At 38.1% G+C, this 23,981-nt stretch overlaps 1 protein-coding gene across 3 annotated transcripts in view; it reads right to left on the bottom strand.

The window, feature by feature from the left end:
- Window positions 1-15,543, bottom strand: part of RASGRP3 (RAS guanyl releasing protein 3) — a 59,190-nt gene extending 43,647 nt beyond the window's left edge. Inside the window, exon 1 of one of the 3 annotated variants that reach the window (XM_017806848.1) lies at window positions 15,376-15,543. The gene's annotated coding sequence lies outside the window, so the exon portion shown is untranslated. Of the gene's footprint in view, window positions 1-4,440; window positions 4,553-15,375 lie in introns of those variants that run through there. The other 2 variants (XM_017806849.1, XM_017806847.1) reach the window with 2 other exon arrangements.
- Window positions 15,544-23,981: the final 8,438 nt, after the last annotated feature.

Here is a 23,981-nt window from a genome sequence, read left to right as displayed (position 1 = left end):
AATATATGCATGGTCATGTGTCAAAGGCAGCTTTATCAACACATTTAGCAAGCATGCAGATACACCCTATATAAGTCATCTTCAGTCTATTTGACGATATTGTGTATGACTTACTTAAATTCTAGCCTCTAAGACTGATTTCTACACAGAAAACCATCAACCTGTTTCAGGCACGGGGAGAAAAATACGCTTCAAAAATGATGGAAAATCCTTGTTCATCTCGGATATCCTGCTCCTGCACACACTTGCTGCACTCTGGTCTCTCTCACACAAGCCCACTGCTGCTTTGATTGCAATAGGTTTCCATAGAAGGGGGTGAAAAGAGAGGCAGTTTTAACAGCAGTGGAAGGAGTTGTATATGGAAATATGTTGGTATATTTAACACTTTATATATATATGTCTATATATATAAGCTACTTTACATTAAGCTTGGTATGACTTTTGTCATAGTCCAAAACAGACATACTGCTGAATCACTAATATTAAATTTGTGTTAATTTAAGATGATACAGTTATTTTCTGTTTGTGGGAACTAAATATACAGAGTATCTGAACAAGAATAGCACAGGTTTCACTAATTTTCCATGTATGATTATGCCTGGCAGGTTCTTGAGGTGCTGAAGCCTTCTCCCCTAGCCTGAGAAACTCCAAATCATTAGTAAAGAACATATGCATAAGTCACAGGTGGGGGAGTACTCTGTAGAGAGAGTCAAACCACTTCACCTATTTGAATGTGGTCAAGGGGAGAAGTTATTCAGAGAAGTGAGATAGCAGATGGCCACCAAAACAACCAGAGTAGTTCTCAGGGGTAATTGTGTTTTCTGCTGAGCTGTAAACATCGCTCCTGTGGGTATTTCCACACTCCTACACTTTGATCCTGACCTCGTACACACTCAGAGGTTAGCTGAACTTTCTGATGGGGCCTCTCATGAATTCAGCTCAGTGAATAGCTATGTGTTTGCTGGATTAGTCTTTGTATTTGAACCAGCCTCACAAAATCTGTATTGTTGATATTGCCAGTCTTGTAGCTGATATTTGTTTACCTTCATTACGAGAGAGAAGTTATCCCTTGTTGCAATATCTCTAATCTCGTGGTCAGGTGGTTTTTAGGTATGTTATACTTATAAGCAAACATATTAATGAAAAAGTACTACTGCACTGGCTATTCACATTGAATAAAAAAACACAGATAAAATCAATGAAGAGTAAAACCCAGAAGACCTGAGAATTTATTTCAGACTTTTTGTTCAAACACTCAGGTATAAAACATTGCTATTCCTGACTTATAACAATCGGTCAACATGAAAACACTTTTGTCAAATTGAGCAGTGAAAAGTGAATATACCATAAATGTGTTAACAGAAAACATTCAGTGCAACTTGTTTAGAGTACCTGTACAAATGTACTGTAGCCAGGCCTGGACAGCTTAGGAAAAAAAGAAAACCACAGAAGTACCCTTACAGTATTTTAAAAGTAGTTTCCTCTCTTTATTCAGGAACATCCTGGGAGTGGCTCCTCTGTATAATGGCATTTTCAACCAGAGAGACGGGTTAGCAAAACTGCAGCTACTTTTCAGCTAGATGTTTTGATATAGAGCAGAAATATACCCATTCAGAGAACTGTAGGGCTGCCCTGATCCTTTCCTCAAAGTAAAGGAAAAAGATTTAACAGGAACCTTACAATGCTGTCAGTGATATGGATATATATTGAGCTTTTGCAGAGGGACAGCAATGCCCACACTGTTACTCAATCCCCTCTATCATGTAATAAAAAAAATTCCAGGATGAACACTTTCTGTTACATACTGGGCTTTCTAGAGACTCATCAATGGGAAAGCCAAGGGCAGAGCACTTCCCTGAATAAAGCATGCTAAAATTTAATTATTGTGCTTCATGCCTATGCAGACCTGTCTCAACTTACATGAACATAATGGGGGTGTGTATTCAAAAAGCTGAGCATGTGTTTTTATGAGATAAGGATGTTGTAAAATAGTATAAAAGAGTGTTGGTACAGAGGCTGTGTCTTCTGATCAAATACAAAATCAATGTGTGCCCCAGTAGTGTTCCAAGACTGGTACTGCAGTAATAGATGTTGCAGTTGGAATTAATGAGAAAATCCAAAAAGTGAGGAGAGCCTGAAGACTGTAATGCACTAATTTCTCAAAGTATACTGTGTGTTTAACAGAGTATTCCTACCAAAACGGGTTGGTGATAAGGATTGAAACAATTGCACCCTTGAAAATCTTATAATGTTGATCAAGTTTTCTTTATTTTATGGACAGAGGATTTAAAAGTCTAGTCGTGAGCCTTGAATTTCATTCAAAATTAGGTACAGTAATGACAGCTGGAAGCCGTAAATAAAACAGAGTTGTTTATCTTACACTTTGCAGATCCAAGTGATGAGTTTTTCTCCTTGACTGTAAACAACCTTAATAATCAACAGTATAGAGGCACAAAACTAAGCTTTCCCACCACATTTCTTTGGGACAATTCAGTTACCACTGCAACAATGTGTTTTCAGACATTATTACCTGAAGACAAGCTTAGCACTGCAGTTATCTAATATTTACTATGTAATCACCACTTTGCCCCTTATATACCACACTTGATTCCCACAGCTGCCTGAGAACAAAATCAGCTGCACAAGAGGTACATATGAGCTAGCTCATAATCCAGGTGATGCAGAACCATATGGCTTTACATCAACCTTTTGCACCAACACTGGCACAGCAGTTGTGCCAGAGACAGGGAAGAAGAAGTTACAGCAGGAATAGATTGAGCTCACATCTCTTTTCTGGTGGATTTGTGGTTTATCTTAGTTTCAAAGCACGTTCCTTCAACAGTTCTTTTCATCTGACTGGACTGTTTGTCTAACTGAGAACACTCATTACAAATACAAAGTACAATGTCTGGAAACAAGCACACTGTGGCATAGTCTTATTCAAAATGCCAAATGCCTACTATTCTGAAAAAAACCAAACTTACTCTGGGATCAGAATAAAAAGCAACGGTGGACCAGTTATTCTCTCTGCCCCACAAGGAATGGAGATGCTGACAGGCCGGAGGGACCCCACTGCAGCTGAGGTTCCCAGGGGACTAGGAGCTCCTGAGCACAAAGCCAAGCACCTCAGGACGCAGTGGCCTGCTCCATTCATGATGTTGCATGGTATCTGTGTGGGAGGGCTGCAGTGTAACCATAACTGATAGTACTTCAGTTCTTGGTTCGAAGGTAGTCTACCCTTGGAGACACAAACAGGCAGGAAGTCAGGTAGACTTCTAATTTTGTGATAATTGAAACTGTTGACATTTTCCTATAAAATTTCTAATTAACTGACAAAGCCATAAACTACAGTTTAAAAGAAAAATTGAAGTTTTCAGAGAGAAATAAAGTTTCCCTTTCTTATGTGAGAAGTCTTTGAATAAAGTTTATTCTCCCCATCTTTAAAGGAGGGACCGCATGCAACCTGTCGGTGTTTGTGCTTGGACCTTCCTCAACAGGACCCCGCTGCTCTCTACCTCTGTCCTGCTTTAACCTTCCCCAAAGCACCTGGCATCCCTCAGTCTCATCACATATCAAGATCCATCACTCCTTCATTTGTTTGCATTCTTCATAAGTCTTCATCCAAAAAACCGTAATTCATCTCTATGTAAATAATTGATCAAAAGTTCCTTTTGATGTATCCCATACTCCAATTTTAAAAGAAAACTTCAGACTGTAACAGTCAAAAATTATCAGACAGGGAAATCAATCATTCATGAAACAAAACCACAGAAAATGCAAGTGTCCAAAAATAAATTTAATTAAGAACTTGGAGATATATAGGAGACTCCATCCCTGTTTTTAGGGAGGATTTTTTTCAATCTTCACAATCTAATTACGCATTACCATCCAGAATGACTCAATAATATCTTAATAAGTGCATCCTCACTGTCTTCCTGTATTTCTCCACTTCTACGTTTTTCTTTCCAAAAAAAATCTCTGCATTCAACCTCAAAAAATAACCAGTCACAACCAACTTTTTCAGATTGATCACACTATTTTGAGGAAGTACCTCTGTCAATTCCTTACATGCATTCTTTTAAGCCAAACACTGAAATTGCTCAGTACTGGTTGTATCACTACCTACCAAGAAAGGAAAATACAGTCATCATAAACAGCCTCCTCACTCTGTCATCTGAGTAAATAAGCACCATTTTCCCTACCTGGCTAGTATAAAGACAAAACACTGTACCTGCCTGGTTCCTGCAAGAGCAAAAACAGTGCTGTTGTTAATCACAGATCAGAAAAATATAGGCATACTGATCATGAATGACTGCTCATCAATGAAGTTTCAAAAATATGCCTCAACCTTAAGTGTTTTTACGAAAGGTCTAGGATGAAGATAGGAAAGCAGTGGCAGTTTAGGAAAAAAAAAAATCAAAAACAGGGAAAATCACTTACTGTGCCTGGTTCTGCAGAGGTATTCAACGCAAACATCACCCTTCCTTGTCCAGCTGCCAAGTGCTAAAGCATGAAATGAGCAGCTGTTTCCTTCAAGCTGGGGCTGTGTGTCTTAACTAGTCACATGCCCCTCCTGATAAATCTCACTGCCGTGCCAGGAGGTTAGAATCTAAAGATCATTATTCACCCTATTAGAAAATCCTTTTCATAACAGCAGCCTTTGCTAAAGCATTTGACTGGAACATGGTACTATGTGCTCCAGAACTTCTGGGTGTTTGTTAGTGTTTTTTTGGTTTGGGGGTTTTTTTGGTTTTTTTTTTAGCTGACTAACACCAAATGCAGATAAGCCTTAAATGACAGTAGGGGCAGCACAAATGGAAAGTTAAACACATCCCTACTGATTACTTCAAGTTTGTTTCTGACTTCACATTTTGCTGTGTTTAAATATAGGAGTTTAAACCTAAAAATCCTAAAACCTCGGGAGCAAGACAATTTAAAATACTGTGGCATTCGTAGTGCCTTTAAGACCAGACTATTCCACAGATCATGAAAAATATGTGAACAATCCCACTTTGGGGGATTAGCTGTACTTCTTTAAGGGGCAACATTACTACCTTTAGTGTTTGGACAGTAGAGCAATGAATACCTTATTACTATTGGAGATAATTTTAATTTTCTTATTTAGCATTTTTGCAGCATGGGGCAGACATTGTATAGTCAGAATGTGATAGACCCTTTGAGGTGGGACTATTAGTCTAAACAGAGAGAGCAAAATGGGAAACAAAAGCATTCTTATCCCCATGTTCCCAGATGTAGGGCAAATGAAGGAGAAACACCGAAGTCAAGAAAGGAACAGATTTTGATGGAATTTTCCAGGGTCATACATTACTGAAATTCAGCTGAGGCTCAATGCCTAATTCCATTTAGCTTGGTCACATATTTAAAGATATTTAGGTATTTAAGAACAAAGGCATGCAGTCTATGGGATTTTGAGGGTAAGGTGCAAAACACAGTTTTCTGAATTTCTTAAATTCCCATCCCATGTATAGAATATACCGTGCTAAAAGTCTAGCAGTACTTTAAATTGGGAAGACTGACAGGACACAAGCAATTGTCACACCTCAGTATAGGATGTAGTATGGTATTTTATTGTTTGGTAAGCAATCCAGATCTTGCAAGTATGCGCAGTTCAGATTACAAAGGGGATTATAGGGTATTTTTCTGAAATACAAAGTGACCCATAGTTAGTGCTGCAACTGAGATTTGAACGAATTTAAGGAATTGCTCAGAGCCAGGTGTCTGTTGCTAAAATTGTTAAAATATAATATCATATCTAGGCGGCACATTTGTCAGAATCTGATGAAAGCCTGCAAATCCCCGAAGATGAGGGCTGCAGCAACAAAGGGTACCTCAGGTTGCTTCCTTTGACCTTAAACCAGCTCTTCATATTATATAAACTGGCACATGCTTACAAAACCATGCAGCCACCAGTGCTGCCAGCGTAGCCTGAAGCAGGGAAGAAGCCCTCGTGCTAATTACCCATGGCTGATTTTGCAGGCTTCTCCTGTTTCTCAGTACTCCGGGGAAACAAGTTTTCATAGGACAAACTTCCCATGTTAAATGGGCTCTCACAACCCAGCCCGGCATGGATGTACCCAGCTCGTTGGAGTGTCTCATTGGCATCCTGAGAGGTGAAGGGGCCCCAAGTGCCATGGCCAGACCCACAGTAGCCCCAGCAGTCCCCAGGTCCCCATTGCAGCCGCCTCAGAACCCTCGCACTGGGGCCCTGAGGTGGGGGCTCCTGTTTGAGGGGCTTGAGCTCAGCACAGCCTCCATTCTGTGTGGGTAAGTGGATCAGTACAGAGGGAGGAGGAATGCCTGGGAAATAGCAGATGTTTGCTGCAGGTGTGTGGGTCCATTTTGTCATGGTGCACAACCTGCTGGGCAACATATCAACAAGCTGCTCCTCATGGCTGTCCTGGGAAGCGCCAAAGAGGATGTCACAGGCTGTGGGGTGCTGTGACCCAGGGGCCTGCTGAGGGGCTTTAAAAGCAGAGGTTGTAAAAACTGTGAATTTAAAAATGAGAAATAAACCCATGAGGAATGAGTTCATTTAAGTTTAGGTCACTAGAGGGAAGGTAATTCCAAAGAGGGACTGAGACTTGCCCTGGCAGAACTGAGTTGGAAGCTCAAGCAGCCCCTGGGCACAGATGGCTGCTCACAGAACTGGGTATAAACACCCAGCCTTGCTCAGAGAAAGGAGAAGGCACTTACTGTGCTTTAGGGCATCGCCAATTGATCAAATGAGTTGCCTTTGATAAATGCCATTTCATTTCCCCTAAAAGTAATTGAGATCAAGGGTAACAGAACTTTATATGCAGCTTTAAAATTATTTCTAAATTTCTTTACAAACTTTGTTAGAAAATTACTCCCTTCTGATACTGAAGAAAACATGATTGAAATGTGTTCCATAACAATCTACCAGTCCACAAATACAATTTCTATTAATTCATCCATTTCTCTGATAACGCAGTATCAACTGCACTCTTCTATATTTATCAGGACCCTTGAATAAAATTGAATAAATACCGATAGTACCTGGGCCATTTGAAATAGCACACAGTACAATGTCATCAGTCTACACTGAATAGCTATTTTGTTTTTATTTGGTAGTTATGCTCCACACAGGAACATAATTTGCTGATAATGACTGAATGACAGTATTCCGCAAACAACTTGGGATACACTCCCTAAAGAGAAAAGGAACCTTTGTACTTTCTGAAATGAGTAGACAAATACTTTTTTTTCATGGCTCAGTAAAAAATGCCATAAACCGATTGCGGTTTATGTGGGAAAAAGTTTATCTATCCTCATGTTGGACAGTTTTAAGCCATCATGAAGCAGAACAGAGAAATAATTTGGATACAAGTCCTGAAAATGAAGGTCTAAAAAGTTTTGTGGTGTGGGTTTTTTTCTTTTGTTTTGTTTTGGTTTTGGTTTTTTGTTGTTGTCATTTCCTTATTTGAAGAAATACCAACATACAAAAGAAGATAAGCTAGTTAACGCAGAGGTAATGAATTAAATGTTGTGGTCTTACACCTATCAGATGGCATCTTCTGTATGACAAAAGCTTTGCTGTTTGGTGCACAATAATATATTGCCTTCTTTTTCTGTTGAGAAAAAAACTGAAGACTGGATTGAAAAGAGTACATTTTTTTCTATGTGGCCATTAATGCCTCAAATGAAAACTAAGAAATGAATCTATATTTTTCTCAGACATGCTGGGAGAAATACTGAAAAGGAACAACAAAAAATTAGTACAGTTAGCAATGAATTGTGGTAGGGATATGTGAATGTAAGATTAAATTTTTAATGTCAAATAGTGTGGGTAGCTTTTAGAAAAGTTTCAAGGATTAAAGAATGGAACAGTTACCCATTTTGGTTTAGGTTGAGATCAAGAAGTTTTTTGCTTTTATCGATGTTGGATAAATGGACCCAGACCCTCTTGTTATTATAGGAGAGGCTGTATTTCATGGCTTCTTTTTAACTGTTGTTTCTCTTTTTTTTTTTTTAGACATACTATATCATGCTTATCTGTCATTTAATTAACTGTAGGTGTATTCATTTATAAATTGATCACTTACAGAGAGCTCATCTCAACATCAATGCTTTGATACTGTGCAGATTTTTGGACTATGGAGTTATTTTCGGCATATGGCAATTATGGATGGCTGTTTTGTGGGTTCCCTGAAAATGTCTTTTTTCTGTTAACATATTCTTCTGGAGTTTATGTAACAGGAGATAAGACTCTTAGGGGACAAAAATATCAGGTTATTCTTACTGCAAGTCTGTAGCCATTTGTTTCCTAAATGGCTGCGTTGCAGTTTGACTTCAGCCTTTTAGAATATATGGAACCCATAACTAACAGACAAACTGCCTGGTTTGCTGGTCTACCTCACAGTCCCAGATATTATATAGCCTTCATTATCAGCACAAGTGAATGAAAGCAGATCATGGAAGCCCTCACAAGACAGGATGTTTTATAAATACCTAAGTGCAATTATAAGGACCGCTATAAATAGTCCAACAGCTCGTACACAAAGCTGCCAGCTAAAGGACATATAGAGGCATACAAAATAGGAAATTTTGCTGAAAATACTGCATGTAAGTCTTTGAACCTTACATTGCATTAATTCAGTGCTACGTTACATCCTTTGCAATGTAAGCCAATCCCAAGTTCTTCAATATAATGCTCTAGGGGGCACAGGAGTACTGCAAATGCACAGTGTATCTCCCCTTTCATAGTTAAGGGTACACCCTTAAGTGTTATAGTTAAGAAAGCAAGAGCTAAGATAAGTTAACAAATTAGGGCATCCCTAGGTATGACCCTTGAAATCAGTCCTGCCTTTATATCAGCAATTATGCGCCATAGGTGGAGCCTTTGTATTCATAGAGAAGCTGGAAATTTATAGTTTCTTCCTTATATCAACATTTGTAAGAAATTTTAATTATTAAAATTGTTACTGTTATGGAAAGACTACACCGATTTTTATTTCCAGCTCCCTTTACTTGGTTTTGTTTCACCTTGAAGTACAGAGGTGGACTGACAAATACAAGTTATTCCACACTGTGAATGCTAAAAAGTAGTGGCATCTTCCTTTACTAAGACATAGGGTTAAATTGTGCCATGCAGTCAAAGCAGGTGCTAAGGACCTCTTCTGTGGCAGTAACAATATACTCATGATTGTTTAAAAAAAACTCAGAAAACCAAAGCACAAAAGCCATTCACTGTCTATTACCAACTAGATTGAGTTCTGTTTTACAGAAAGTACCTAGATTTCTGTATTTTACTCCTCTCTCTTGTAAGTTCGATTGCTTTCAGTTTGTCTTATAGAAATCATCTCTGATTATGATTTCACTCAAAACTTACATCAGAGAGAATGCTATTCTGCCAAATTTGCATTACACATAAATAGTGAAAAATGTTTTTTCCATTTTGTTAATTTTCATGAACATGTTGCCACCACTGACGTCATAGTGGTTCTTGGTTCTGAGAGTTTTTTCTCAGTGAGGCAGCACTAGCTGATACTGAGTATCTGGTATCAGCCTGAAGCAATACATTCCACATTGCAGCTTAACATAGTCCATCTGGATTGAAATTCCAGGAGTGAAAACAATGGAGTCAAGTAAAAGACTCAGAAAAGAGCAAAAAACCAAGCCCTGTTTCCTTCCTCTCCCTAGAAAAAAATGAAAAATTTTTTTAACAGTTTCCATCAAAATATTAAAAATTAATGCACTACTCCCTTGTAGGGTGCACTTTAGGTTTGTATTTGCTCTCTAGAATGAGGCACAGATCACAAACGCCTAACCTCATAGAACTGTCAGGCAGGATCTCCACTAAGTCCAATACACAGAATGTTTATCAGTTTGGCTGTGTTATCAAGCAGCCTGTCTGAAATCTGATGCACTGCATGCAAAGGTCCCAGGATTCATGCTTCCAAGCTTATTGTGGGATGAGTGAATTTGGATCTATCTGTGCTTTTGGTACTCTATGAAGTACCCAGCCCAAAGATGAATGAGAAGCTATTGCTTCTATGCTCATTAGTTGTAAGGAGATTTGCTTATTATAGTCAGAACACTTAATATTTTTGTATGACAGAGCCCCTTGGGGTCAAGGTCTCTATATATAACTGCTGGATTTATTACTCTTGTTTGAATCAGGGCCTTTCTCTGTTGTTAGTTCCAGTTTCACGTCTCTTAATGGTATGAGGACATTATCCTGCTTTTTTATCTTATTTATGGTTTCAATTATTGCTTAAGACAATTACCTTCTTACTCTAATAGTATAGATGTGAATGAATAGAACTATAATAGAATGATGTGCTGGAAATAAAGGCTGTGTGGTGGTATAAAACCACAGCATCATATGAAGGCAGTATGAAGGTTCCTTGTTTTGAGAGAGAAAGAAGAGAGTAGCCATGACTGGGAGGAATGTCAAGCAGCTTAGAAGAATTCAACATTGATCCGCTCACTTTCCTCTTCCCATTTCTGAAATTACAAAGAATATTTTGTAGTTCAGTTGAGGTTGAATGCTACTTCAGTTTTCCCTTTAGTAATGAGCAGGCTGATCTTTGAAGATTTATCTTTGTCTCCAGCCTCCCAAGATAATCGTGCTACGGTAATAATCCAAAATAACAATAAAGTACCATGCTGGAAAAATAAAGTGTGTTAGAATATAAAAGATTCTAAGAATACTGAGCTGTCTAAACAGAGATGTTGTACACATTAATTTTTGTGCTCTCTAACCGAAGTGAGCTACAGCTTCATAGCGTAAACTGTCATCAATCAGTTAGTGAGACAATGCCACACCTGTTAGCTTGACTTTAAACTCCTCCCCTCAGTCTCCCCAGCTGAGTTACTGGGCATATGGTTGAACCACGCTGCTCAAGCAGACTGCCCACAACACTTCGTATCACGCTATAGCTGCTCCGGCTGCTTACCACGTTTGTGCTATCTCGACCACATGGTGTAAATTCATTGCAATACTGGCAACAGACTGGCCACTTTGCATTTTCGTTCTCTGGGAGATGTGTGGTCCTGCGCTACAGAACTGTTACAGCAGGGTTGTGTTTTGCATTGTGCAGGTGCTTGAGTTCACACAGTCTCTTTGGGAGCCATTGTGATAAATGGGTCTGCAACCATTACTAAATGGGTGGTTGGGAAGGATCCTTTCAGAGATGATATCCAGTGTAGAAATGAGAACAAATTGCTGTAGTAAGTTTACAGAAGAGCTGAGAACTGAATCTACCTCTACATGAGAGTCAGTGTTTGCCATTTTCCCCTCCTATGGTAAGCTGAGACAGGCTTCTCCTTCCCCTGAGGTACCCCTCTGCTTTCCAGGAAATATTATACTAAGTAACAAGGAGATTACCAACCCTGAAACTCAGTGTAAATAGGAAGAAGATAAAGTAAAAAATACTTCTCACAGCCAACATGACTTTCTGTGCTAACCCAAGATATAAAGATACCTACATGGTTACTGACAAGGGGGACTTGTGCTCCAAGACTCTTATCCTCCCACTTTGTTTTTCAGTATGACGGTGTGTTGTAAATATTCTTTAATAACACTGTTCTGCTGCTATGCGTTCATGCAGTACAAATCCACTATAACTGATCCTTGTAAAGGAGGCCCCAGGTGAAGTCTCTCACTTTTTCTCTTGTCTGTTGTTCAAATAGTAAGTCTTTTTAAACTGTCTGAACTCCCATCAACGGATGATAGGAGATTTGACAAATTAATTTTTGCTGTATGTCTCCGTTTGGTTAACACATCTGTGTTTCATCTGCTTCTGAACAACAGCTCCTTATTTTGTACCACAGTTTGCACATGGTCTTTGAGAAATGAGAGAACCAAAGGCAAAAAATAAAACTGCACTTTGCCATAAAGATTGATTTTAAAGCAGCTTTTTTATCCATCCTTGCTTACACAACAGTACTCTTCTAGTCCACTAGAAGAGTAAGAAAGAAACCAAAGTAAAGTTAATGGTTTTTTCTGATAGCACATAGACTTCTGGGAGAAACAGTCCACCTTCCACACACACATTGACCTTCACCCTTGTGCAGTAAGTTGGTTCAAAGCCTGTAACATCTAATTCCCATTTGAGGTAAGGAATTTGTGCCAACTTGAACAATTCTCACTTGTTGTGGGTCACTACTCATGTGTGCAGAACATCATGATCTTCCCCTTAAACTTTGATTTTGAACATAATGCATCCATATTGTTCTGTTGTAAGCAGACAAGCTTTTGAGTTTTGGATAAGAGGAATAGTAGAATTAACATGCTGTGTTTGAAGTCAGACTAGATGATCTAATCACTCTGCCAGGCTTTAAATTTTATCAGCCTGTTGAAATAATTTTGCTTGAAATCAATGGGTCTACTCATATGCTTAAATTTAAGCACCTGCACAAACACTTGCATGAGTCAGGATGTTATTCAGCACATAGTTATGACCTGGGTGTTTTAGATATTATCAAAGAAATAATGTTTTAGCACTAACATTTCTGTTGTGTTGAGCAGCTCCTTCTCTTTGTAGGACTATTTTGATGCTGTCCAATATTGAATGTTGATTTCTTAATGTGTTTTAACTGGGTTTCATGTTCCCTCTCCCCTAATTCAGCTTTTTGAGTGAGACAACTGTAGACTGTACTCGCATTGACTGCCCCAAACAGACATACTTCTAAATCTCTGTTCTTTCTTTCCAGTAATGTTAGTGGGCCTGACCGTGACTTGAAGGACAAGGCTTCCTTGTAAGAGCATCTGGTAAAGTGGAATAGGGGCTTAGGGAGAAATTAAGATACTTACACCAGAGCAATTGCATGAGGAATAATAAATCTTACTAAACCTGAGCCAGCTTTTCATGAAAGCATGGCATGGCTTGTCACCCAAAGTGCATTATTTTTTAAGTCATGTGATTTTTTCTTAAGTCAGTCAGCTTTCCTGGAACAAGAAACCCATGCTGTTCACATAGTAGTGACAGCTGACTGAGGTATTTATTTGACAACCCTAGACTTCTTTATATCACCTGGCAAAATAATGTCAGGTTAGGAAGCCTGTGAACCACAACTTCCTTCTGGTATATCAAATTCTCTTATTTAATTTTTAGCATGGAGCTTTAATATTTGCAACCCTGTTAGTACCTGTGAACACTCAAAAGCATTTATATAGAAAGAATCTCCTGCAGAGTAGTTTGGTCCTAGCAGGTGGTAAGATTTTATAAGGTGTAGGGGGGTAAATTTCATTCTAAGGCCTTCTGAAATGAACAGGAGAAATCTCTCAGTTTGCAAACTTTGAACTCATGAACATGTGAACTCTTGCAGTTTAAAAACAAGTCATTTTATGTGTATGTTTATTAATAGTATTAATTAGGCATTTATTGAGTGCTACCTATAATATCTTTTCCATAGGAAGTTAAAGTGCATTAGTACATTTTTTAATCACCTCTTCCTGTATAATTACATTATAACTGGCTGATTTGTAAATGATCTTCTCCTTATAGCTAAGGAATGATCTCTGTTTTGCTACATTCATGCAGTGATACCAGCCTTTAAAATAATGTAGTGAGTGCTGCTGACCTGAATAAATCCGAATGTTGCAGTGTGTACTGTTGAGTTGTACTGCAGTTGCTGTGCAACTGACACCTCATGGAATGATTGTATTTATTTAACACGAGAAATTGAAATGCTTCTTTGCTTGGGTGAGTATTGATCTGCAGATTTGCCTCCATTCCTTCCCTCTAGCCTATGAGTTTTACAAAAGTTCATCTAGTAAAATGGTGGTTACACATTTTAATTTAAATTTTTAAATTAAAAGACTTTTTGTTTGCTTGTTTGTGCTCAGTCTTTGTGCAGGGGAATCAGTTACTGAAATGGAAGGCAAGGAATATTACCTGTATGAGAGCACGCTACGCTAGTTACTGAAATTGAAGTCTGAAGAGCTTTCTCTTGCAAATACCTGTACAAGCTTCTAGTTTTACTACCATTATGGGTGTTTAATTCTTCACAAGAACAGGCTTATAATCTCCTAGAATTGAGAATTACTGTAAATAATTGAGTATTTTGAAATCAGAAAAGAAAGGCCTAATCCTTTTCATGGGCATGGTCTAACATCTGCTTCATTGGAATTGCTGCTTGGCACCTCCCTAGATCAGATTTTCAGCTGACTGCTGCTGTTTACAATTGTCCTATCGCAGCTTTTCACCTACATGGGTGACATCCTGCCTTGCTATCGTCACAATAGCAGACTCTAAACATAATAGCATCCTATGGGGATACAGTAGAATAACAACACATCACACTTCCTTTTTACTCACCAGGAACTTTTTACCATAAACCACTAATACTAAACAACATCTGAATAACAAATGAATAAGCTGAATGGCATATACTTAGAAGTAATGTGTTAGCACAAATGAGACTAATACAAAGGTTATTCTCATAGATCATTCAAAGATAGAATTTTCATGATGAAATCCTGAATCTAGTATACTACAGATTCTATTCTCCTGCCTTCAAATCACAACAGCATTTCCTTTGTTAGAAATGCAAAGGACATGTTGGAAATTGAAGAAATCAAACACAATTTTTCCCTCTTAAAAGTCTGTCTTATTGATGATAACTCAGTGAATTAATATCATCTCTATACACTGATCTGTCTTAAAATGGAGCTTTCTACACATGCAGTCATGATAGTATAATTCTGTATATTATCTGAAAATAAGCAGATTAAAAATTTCCACTCACATTCTATTGTCAGTTTAAATTAGACCTCAGAATGGCAAGATGTCATATTGCAATGCAAAACCCCATAATATATATGGGTATCTATGTATAGTATTTCATTTTTATGTACATGCATGCACACACACACAAATTACCTGCCATAATAAATTCCAACACTATAGAAACTTTCATGTGCTTTAATTCTGGCTAAGTTCCTACCTTCAAATGTACCTCATAAAATTAAATTATTCCATTATAGATTATATACATAAATATAGATTACATGTCCTTCTCCCTCACTCTCTCTGTTTCTAAATCTTTAACCTATTGCAGTGTTGACTTCATATTTTCCTTCAGGGCATATATTTACCATCAACATTTCTCTAGTACTTAATCACAGATTATAAGATGAATATGACATAAGTGAGGAAAACAGCAAAGTTATGTTATGGATATATGACAAAAGCTTCTTTTGCTTAAGAAAATTTTGAAGAATCTGTAACTGAATTCAGATTTCTTTATCTAAAAATCAGACATGCTACCAAATTTTATCTAAAAGTCAGATGCCATTCCTTCTCCAAAGCCCATTCTTTTTTCATTTAGCAGGTTGAAAAGACTTGGAGCATGCAGCAAGCAGAAACACCAGAAGGAGACATTTACCTTAATTTGATAGGTATCCGACTTTCGGCACACTCCTCTTTTGAAAGGGTTCTTCTCACAGTGTTGAGATGCTGAGGTTATTTGCTGCCCAGCAGTGTCCTGTACCTGACTCTCATGCTCAGTAGCCCTGGCAGGGCCCTGAAGAGAGAAGCAGGACTGTGCTCTGTTCACTCCCAGCAGCTTCACTGAGGCTGGGGCTCTTTTGAGCTCAATTAGTTCTAGATTGTTTGGCTAAATGGCAACCACACTTCCTTCTATTCTTTCCCAACTTAGTTTTCCTGCCTCCAGTGGTGCTTTTTCCTTTCTTTGGACTATAAATAGGACTGCCACAACACAGTCTATAGCAGTAAGGAAGGCAGGAAATGCATTTAAACAAAGGAAAGATCTTAGGGTTTTTTGCTCTTCCCCACTAATACAAGTAAAAGAATTTAGAAAGATTGCTCTGCAGACACAGTTCTCTTCTCATGAAGAAAACACTTTTTCAAAAACATGCTAGGATGTCATCTTTCATACTCTACAAAAAAATGAGGAGACAGGGTAGCAATAGGCTTTAGTCTCTTGAGTAATTATTACTTTCTTTAAGTATTCAATTTTGATTAAATATTTGAAACTGGTGAGTTTGACCAAAGATATTCTTTGGCTTAGAAAAGAGGACAAAGGTGGCTAGCATGTTTTAAGAAGACAAAATATGTCTTATAGGAGGTGCAAATCTTTCATGCTTAAGAATGAAATTTAAAGTCTATGAATCATCATTTCATCTGAGTACTCTCTTCCTTAGTGAAACTTACCCTGCAGACTGGAAGTGTTTAAGCAAACTGTGTTTACATTCAGGAAAACAGGATTGTCATGCACATATTCCATGAGGATGGCTGTGCGGCTACAGCTCTTGAATAGCAACTACACCAAAATCCTCAAATATGTTTTATGAATTAATTTGAGAAAAAATTAATTATTTTGATTTTTTTTAATCAGAACTTTCTGATTTAATTATTTTCAGTTTTAAAAATACATATCAAGCTTCCAAGGTTCTGTCAAGCTTGAAAAAAGAAATTAACCATTTTCACATTATACTCAGTCAAGAAGAGAATATAGTATGGTACTTTCTTCTCTTTTTATCTCTTTGCCCTCTCCCTACATTTTCCACTGTCTAAGGTACATGCCTTTCCTTCACTTTATGCAGATTAAGTAAATTGTTGTAAAAAACCTTTCTGCTGGTCTTTATAATGTTAGTTTCGTGATAGAATAGCAGTGTGCTTACTGAAGACTCTAATGTATGGTTTGAGATTGGTGATTATTTTAGGGCGAAGGTAGAGACTTAAAAGATAGATGTTGTTCTGTGGACAAATAATTTTTCTTCTGTTTGAGATTTTTATGTGAATTATACACATAAGGGATCATGCTGAAAGTGGTGAGAGTTAAGGACCTGTGGCATTTAAGAAATCTGGAGAACATTAAACCTTTTATTTCAGTCATATTATCTAGGAAATTATTCTGATTATTAGCTAGTATAGTGTTTTATGTATGAATTAGAAAATCTATGTTAAAGTTTGGTAGACTATGTGATGTCAGAGCACATTATATAAAAGTCAAGAGCATCTTCAGGAAAGTCCCTGCCTTGTTGAGAACTTTGCAAAGATCCTGTCTGTCACGACAGGAATGTGATTGCTTATGAAAAAAAGAAGAGACATGCAACCGGGGTGTGAATAAACATTGTTGTTGATTTTTTGAAAACTAATAATAATAATAAAGCAAGATTTTCCTTGAAGGTGTTTTTTTTTAATAAAGTTAAACCAAAATGCAATGCTTCAAGCAAAATCAATAATTTGGTTTATAGAGGGAAGTTATGATATTTAAGATATTTTTTCCTGTGTTAATAATTAAAGTTTAAAATCTTAAGAAGATACTGATTTTTGCAGATCATGTACTACAAATCTGATAAAGAGGAGTATAATTCTTTGTAGTGAACAGTGAATCAAATACCAAATTCAGCTGAAATATGGAACTAGATTTTGCTTAAAAGATGACTGAAGGCAAGCTGCAGTTTTTCTGGCTCTTTCAGATCTTAGACCAAGGCCAAAGGACTGGCAGTGAGAGAAAGTTGATTGAATTACTATGGAACACCTGTGGAATAGGCCTAAGTCTGTTTCTGTAAAGTTGATCTTTGCAGTATAACAGCACTGAAATGCAAAGCTGCTTACCAGTAATTCATTTGTGCATACCTTTATTCAAATGTAGTTTAGTTGAAATCTTAAATCCTCTCAATGAGTTACTAGTGGTTACAGACTTAAATTTGCATCACACATTCTCTGTATGCTGTTAGCACCAAGCACTGCCAGCGCCCTGGAGAGGCTTAGTCTTGAATAGCTGCTTGCCTTGTGTCAGCCCAGTGCCAGTAGGGCCCAATGCCATGAACCTGCTTGCTCTGATTTTGGTGGTAGTCTTTCTTTCAATCACACACATCTTTTCTCAATGTCATTCAAAACACCCCTAAACATTAAAAATAGAATGCAGGTTAAAGCAGAATTTCTACTCTCTGTCCCACTTTGCACACTGGAAGAAATTGTCACCCAGTGTGCAAACTTTTTCACTCCCACTTTACCTTTGCTTCTCGAGGAGAGTCTCTCTTGAAAGAGATCTTCAGTGTTTTCACTTCAGAGTTTCCTCTGGGGACTGATCAGGTAGCTAGCGGAGCCACAAGAGAGCTAGAAGCAGGGTGAGAAACAGTTGCTGAGGGCAGATGCTTGTCAGGTGCAGATGCTTGTCAGGTGCAGTTAATTTTTTCCTTGCCAAAGCAGAAGACGTGTTTTCTCTGAGAGCCCCATTTTTACTCATCCTTCTTATGTATTAGCCTCTAGGACAAACAATGGCTGTGAGAGCAGATACAGAGTGACATTGCGTCACCCAGAACTCATGGGGATGTGTTTGGTTGCCTGGAATTCAGAGCATCTTGTCTTCACAGTTCATTTACACTCTGTGCCCTGAAAATACACGTGTGTGCATGTGTTATGAGCATAAACAAACTCTTTTCAGTGAGTTCGGTGTGTAAAGACAGCTCGTTCAAAGTAAAGGGAATAATGAATTCTTCACCTTAGAAAACTTAAGATTGAGCTATTGCATGGCAGCATGAGAAAAGCACTGCTTTTTCCTGGACACCTCAGAGGGGCTTTGCACAAATAACATTGATTTCTACCAGTGAGCCACAAAACACGAATTTAGATGCTTTGATATGCCTTCCCCCCAGTGCTAATTACTGAGTTAGTTCTAGCTCTGTATGTGTCTTTTCCCAACTAGGATGGTAAAAATGGTATCCAAATTCCCATGAAGCTTGAATATGGAAGCTTTTCATAACTGCTTCCAAAATAAAAAGCTGGACTAACTGAGCCTTTATGCTGCCCTTCCTTTGTGCTACTGAGCAGTATTGTGTTATGCCACTCTTTTCATTGACATCAGTGGGAATAGGTTTGATATAAAGTCGGCATGAACAGGGCAGCACACTTTATTTTGTCATGCCTATAATTAATTGAATAGCTTGCATTTCTTACAGTGTTATTCCTGTTCCTCTTCCCTCCTCAGTTGTCTCCTTCTTGCCTTCACATTTCGTAGCCTCATGGAATACTTTGCAAGAAATTACATAACTTTTCCTGGTAAAACTATACTGAGGAAGAAACCAAAAGCTATTTTATATCTATTATAGCTCTTGTTTAGTCTTGTTCCATGACTTAACATCAAGGAAATCATTTGTCTCAGTAATATTGAGTAAATTATAAAGACTTTCCTTTTGATTTCTGATGCTGTTAAACACAGATGGCCTTTCTGGACTGCAGTGCAGGCTGTGGGCCAGATCCCTAACTTCTACAAGTTGGTGTTGCTTCATCAACTTCAGTGGAGTGACACTGATTTGTCTGGGGAATCTGGCCAATTGGTTTTAATGTATCTATGCCAGTTTATAGCAGCTGGGGAGATGTGAATTAAAGGGCCTTTCTAATTGTAGCTTATGTTCACTGCATAGAAGATGTATTGATTTCCTCCCCTCTGCCACTCAGACAAATCATCAAAATGTAGATGTATCCCAACAGATCTGCTGCTCACAGCTATGGGGCAAAGCTGAAGAACAGTTCATTGTGATCTTAAAAAAGAAGTCAGGGAAAACCACAGGTCAGACTGAAGCTGTGACTCAACATACACTTAGAAGACTGATTTTCAACCCCATGTGTTTGTGGCCTCATGAGTTTAGCACAGTTGTGGTCTGTAATCTCTGTGATCTTTCATTCCATAACCTGTCTGTGTGTGCTTTTGATTGATTGTGTGGTAATGGAGACCTCAAATAGAAGTCTAATTTGTTTTTCACCTTCTTGTTTACCAAAACAGAATGCATATTTTTTTATTCTGTACCTTAAACAAAGAACATGCGTTAAACCTTATGGCAGCATAATGGTGAAGATTAAAGTTTAAGCTTTATTTACAAAATGCTAAAGTTCTTAAGGCCCAAACCTTTTGTATATCCCCATCTCTTCCCTGGGATTGATTTCTCTACAAACAACCAGGAGTTTAAAGCTTTTAGGGAGCTGGTGACAGCAGGAAACATTATCTCCATGGTATTTATGAGGAAATAGAATAACTTGCCAAAGGTCTCACAGGAAGTAATACTTTTATTTGGAAAGCTTATGCTGTTTGTTGTTTCTGATTTTAATCTTTTTTTTTTTTTTCCAGTTGTGTTTGGTGTTTCTCCTGTTCCCTTTTCAGTCACATCTTTATGTTCAAAGTTCTTTTTGTGCTGCTTCTGTCCTGCTTACAGTATATATAATTTGGTCTGCTTCCAGAAAGCTCATGATTTCATCTTATATTTCCACTTACAAAATTTTCCTGTAAGCACCCGTGTATTTTCTCTCCCACTTGTGAGAAGCTGCTATAAACAACTACAGCATTACCACACTGTCCTGCAAAACTTTTCTTTGTCCCCCTATGCTCCAAAAATGTCAACACTGTTGCTGCAGAGCAGCAGGTGATGTTTTGTTCCAAGTAGGTAAAAGGGGCTATTTAAAATTTGAACAGGTTCTTGAACTATCAGAAATTATCCCCAACAGATTCTTCTTCTGGTGATGCCCATCTTTGTGGGTGGCTTCTCTGCTCTCCTGACTGCTCAGGATGTCATGTCAGAAGTCCCTATTCCTGACTGCATGCTTTGTTTGTACAGGGGGGCAGCTGCTCACTAGCATTACCTCATTATTTATTTGTATACTTTTTTTCAATCTGTATCCATCTTATTTTTTCATTTTATACCTCTGTTGAGAGAAAGCCTTTTTTACAACACTTGGCACAACAAGGTGCCCATTTTTGACTCCCATGTACTATGACTCAAAGGTATTAGTAATGGAGAGATGACCTCAGGCATTATAGTCCTGCACTTCAGCCCTTAGAGGTTTGATCTTTTCTACTCTTGCATTTATTTTAATGTGTCTTTTAGAATTGGAGTTTCCAAACTTCAAAAGTGAGAAAACATATAGCAGGGATGATTTTTTTCCTCTTTGGTGTAAAATGTATTAATAAAAGAGCAATAATACGTTTTACAGGTAATGCATCCCTAGCAAAAACACTTCCCTGCATGAATCTGTTAACTTTTTTATGGTTTCTAGAATCTGGGTGCACACCATCTTACTCATCCCTTTATAGTCAGGTGTAGATTTGGAAAGAAAATATTTAAAAATTGATAAAATATTTCTGCTTTTTGTTTGGGTAATGGAATTATGTTCTCATTTACACTGGTTTCACCTTGTTATACTTCATTGACCAAGGTGAGTTACTTTATCCATGGTGTGAATTTTATTCTCCTATAGTTTCCCTTGCCACTAATCCAAGGGGCTTTCCAATTTGATAACTAAATATTTCTGGTTTTCAAGTTGTTTATTTACTGATTTGCCAGAACAGGGGAAACAGGTTAGGTTAAGTTGTGCTAAATGTTGTTGTAGCAGTTTATGGAAGGTATTGCAGCCCAAGCCCCTTTGCTACCATTTGAGGCAGGGCAATCTGGTCTGAATAGATTTTTGGGATATAGCTGCACAGTTCTTTGTTGGAGTCCAAATCATGCTGACAAACATGTACTCCTCTGCTAGAGTGGTGGTTGAGCACCACAAATCCTACTGGAACACAGACCCCTTTCTGGCACATGTGCTAGGAGAGGTGACTCATTTGCCCTGCCAATGTAACATTTCTTCGGTGCCAAATTTCTCTTGCTTGCACCTGTCTTTAGATTCCTTCTAAAAGGAATAGGAAGAGCTGCTCCATCGCGATTCCTGTCAGGTGCCATGATAGCATGTCACCTCCTGGCTGACCGCAATCAGGCCCTTGAGAGGCCCCAGGGGACAGGAGTAGCAGCATGCACAGTGAAACTCCCTAATCATGAGGTTTCTTCAGTGACATCAAAGGGGCAAGGATCAAACAGTGGATATCTCTTGTGTTATGCTGGGAAGACGAGAGTTTGTTGGTGTGTCCCCCCCTCCCCACCATTCTTAGGAATTGTTCCAGAGCAGTTAATACTTTCCCTATCTCCTTGACCTGCATGTATGAGCTAGCTTTACATGAGCTAGACCAGCTGTTCACAGCCTAGGGCAGGAATTTTGTTGTGCAGGGCGATTAAACAGTTTATTTTTCATGCATCAGGAAGAGTCATCACAGTGTTAGTCAGCTGGACCTGCTAGGTGATAACTTCTACCTTAGGCTAATGGCTCTCTTGAAAATAGCTGCTGTCAGACTTGCTCAGCCATTGCTCTGAGAGATTGTCTAAACTTCTAACATGCTTTTTTTCTCATTTTGGGCTCAGGTTTTTTTGTTCCTGCTGTGTTTTTTCTGAGGCTTCACATTTCTCCCATTGCAGAAACATAGATTTTTTCTTCTTGGAGCTGTTTCTTAAGACCACTGCTTCCCTCTAAGAGTTGTGGATTTTCTTACCATTCCTTAAAGGAGAACAGTGTGGCACTTCAGGTGCTGTGCTGACCTCTAGCGACAAGTCAGGAGGACAAAAAGTATCTTTGCCGTTCAAATCCGCGAACAGCAGCCTTCCCTGGAGCACTCCTTTTTCAGCACTTCTTTTTCCTGCAGTGTTCTGCCCAAACAAATCGCAAGGGCTTAATCTCTACTACTGTATCTCCAAGCCGTTATGACATTTGCTTAAATTTCTGCCCAGTTATTGAACAGCTGGTGTAGGATTCAAATATGCTGGTTGTGCAATGGCAGAATTCTATTAACTTTTATTAATACTTATTAATATATAATATATAATAAAACTAATAAATTCTGCAAGCTGCTGATACTCTATCCCATTTATAATTCCACAATAAAATGATTCATATGAAGACAACTTAAACCTTGAAAACTGGAGTTTAAAAAGCTTGATTTGACTCTTACAATTTGTTCTTTAATTATGTTTCAATTCATGCTTCTTGTTGCCAACAGGGGAGTTGGAAGGGTTCAGCGAGATACTACTTGATTTGAAAAAATGATTCATATGAAGACAACTTAAACCTTGAAAACCGGAGTTTAAAAAGCTTGATTTGACTCTTACAATTTGTTCTTTAATTATGTTTCAATTCATGCTTCTTGTTGCCAACAGGGGAGTTGGAAGGGTTCAGCGAGATACTACTTGATTTGAAAAACAGAAAAAAATTTATAATTGTAAATTTCTTCAGTGTCGCTATATCTCTTTCAGAAGGTTTTAGACACTTCATTCATCACAGTTTTGAATTGATTTATTTGTTGAAAATTTGAAGTGTTAGAAAATTGCTGTAGTTCTTTATTGGGAGCACAGTTACTCCTGTGTGAGTCACTGAAGTCAGTGGAGTTGCACCAAAATTAGGTGGGAAAATGTTCATACTAACAGACGCTGTCAGTGGCATTTGTCAGAAGGATGAAGAGCTGACAGTGGAAATTGCATGGAACTAAACCAGAGACATTAAAAGTATAGGGGAATCGCAGTGAGAGAGAGCTGGGGGGCACCTTTCCCTTGGTCTGCCCTGGAGGCTGATAGGCCATGTGCAAGAAGCTCCTGCTTGAGGTCCTTGCCCTGGAGTCTTGTATGCTCCTGAGTCTCTAGGAGCTGCTTTGAGTTATATGTTAAGACAGGGAAAGTACCTATAGTGTTAGATTTTCATGGACTATCTTCCTTGTGGTATGCATTTGCATGTGTTTTGTTAGGTCTAATATGTGGTAGATGTAATGTTTTCAGCAAACACTCAAATATAAACCTAGTTTTACTGGATGAGGTAAGGGCCAAATGGGCTAAAAATAGTTATTGCTGCCTTCTGGTGGAGTAACCCAATATCAGAACTATTACCAGATGTGAAATTAATATATATGTTTAAATGCACTATGTATTGTTTCACTCAATAATGAAACCTTCAAAAGCTTCCTATCATCTGCTTTGGTTTAAATTCAATGTGCTAAAATGAACTAACGTTGCAATCAGTAATACAGTTAATAGAGTCCCCTTTTTTTCTTTGCAGCTTAAGGGAATTTTAAAATAATAATTTTCTTTTTATTGAGCTTTTTTAAAAAAAATTATGTCTAATTATGAGCAAATATGAATGCGAGTTCCATGTTCATTCAACTCACTG

Source organism: Lepidothrix coronata, unplaced genomic scaffold (genome assembly GCF_001604755.1).
Source record: "Lepidothrix coronata isolate B3197 unplaced genomic scaffold, Lepidothrix_coronata-1.0 Scaffold16, whole genome shotgun sequence".
NCBI lineage: Eukaryota > Metazoa > Chordata > Aves > Passeriformes > Pipridae > Lepidothrix > Lepidothrix coronata.
This window is presented reverse-complemented; position numbering and strand designations above follow the sequence as displayed.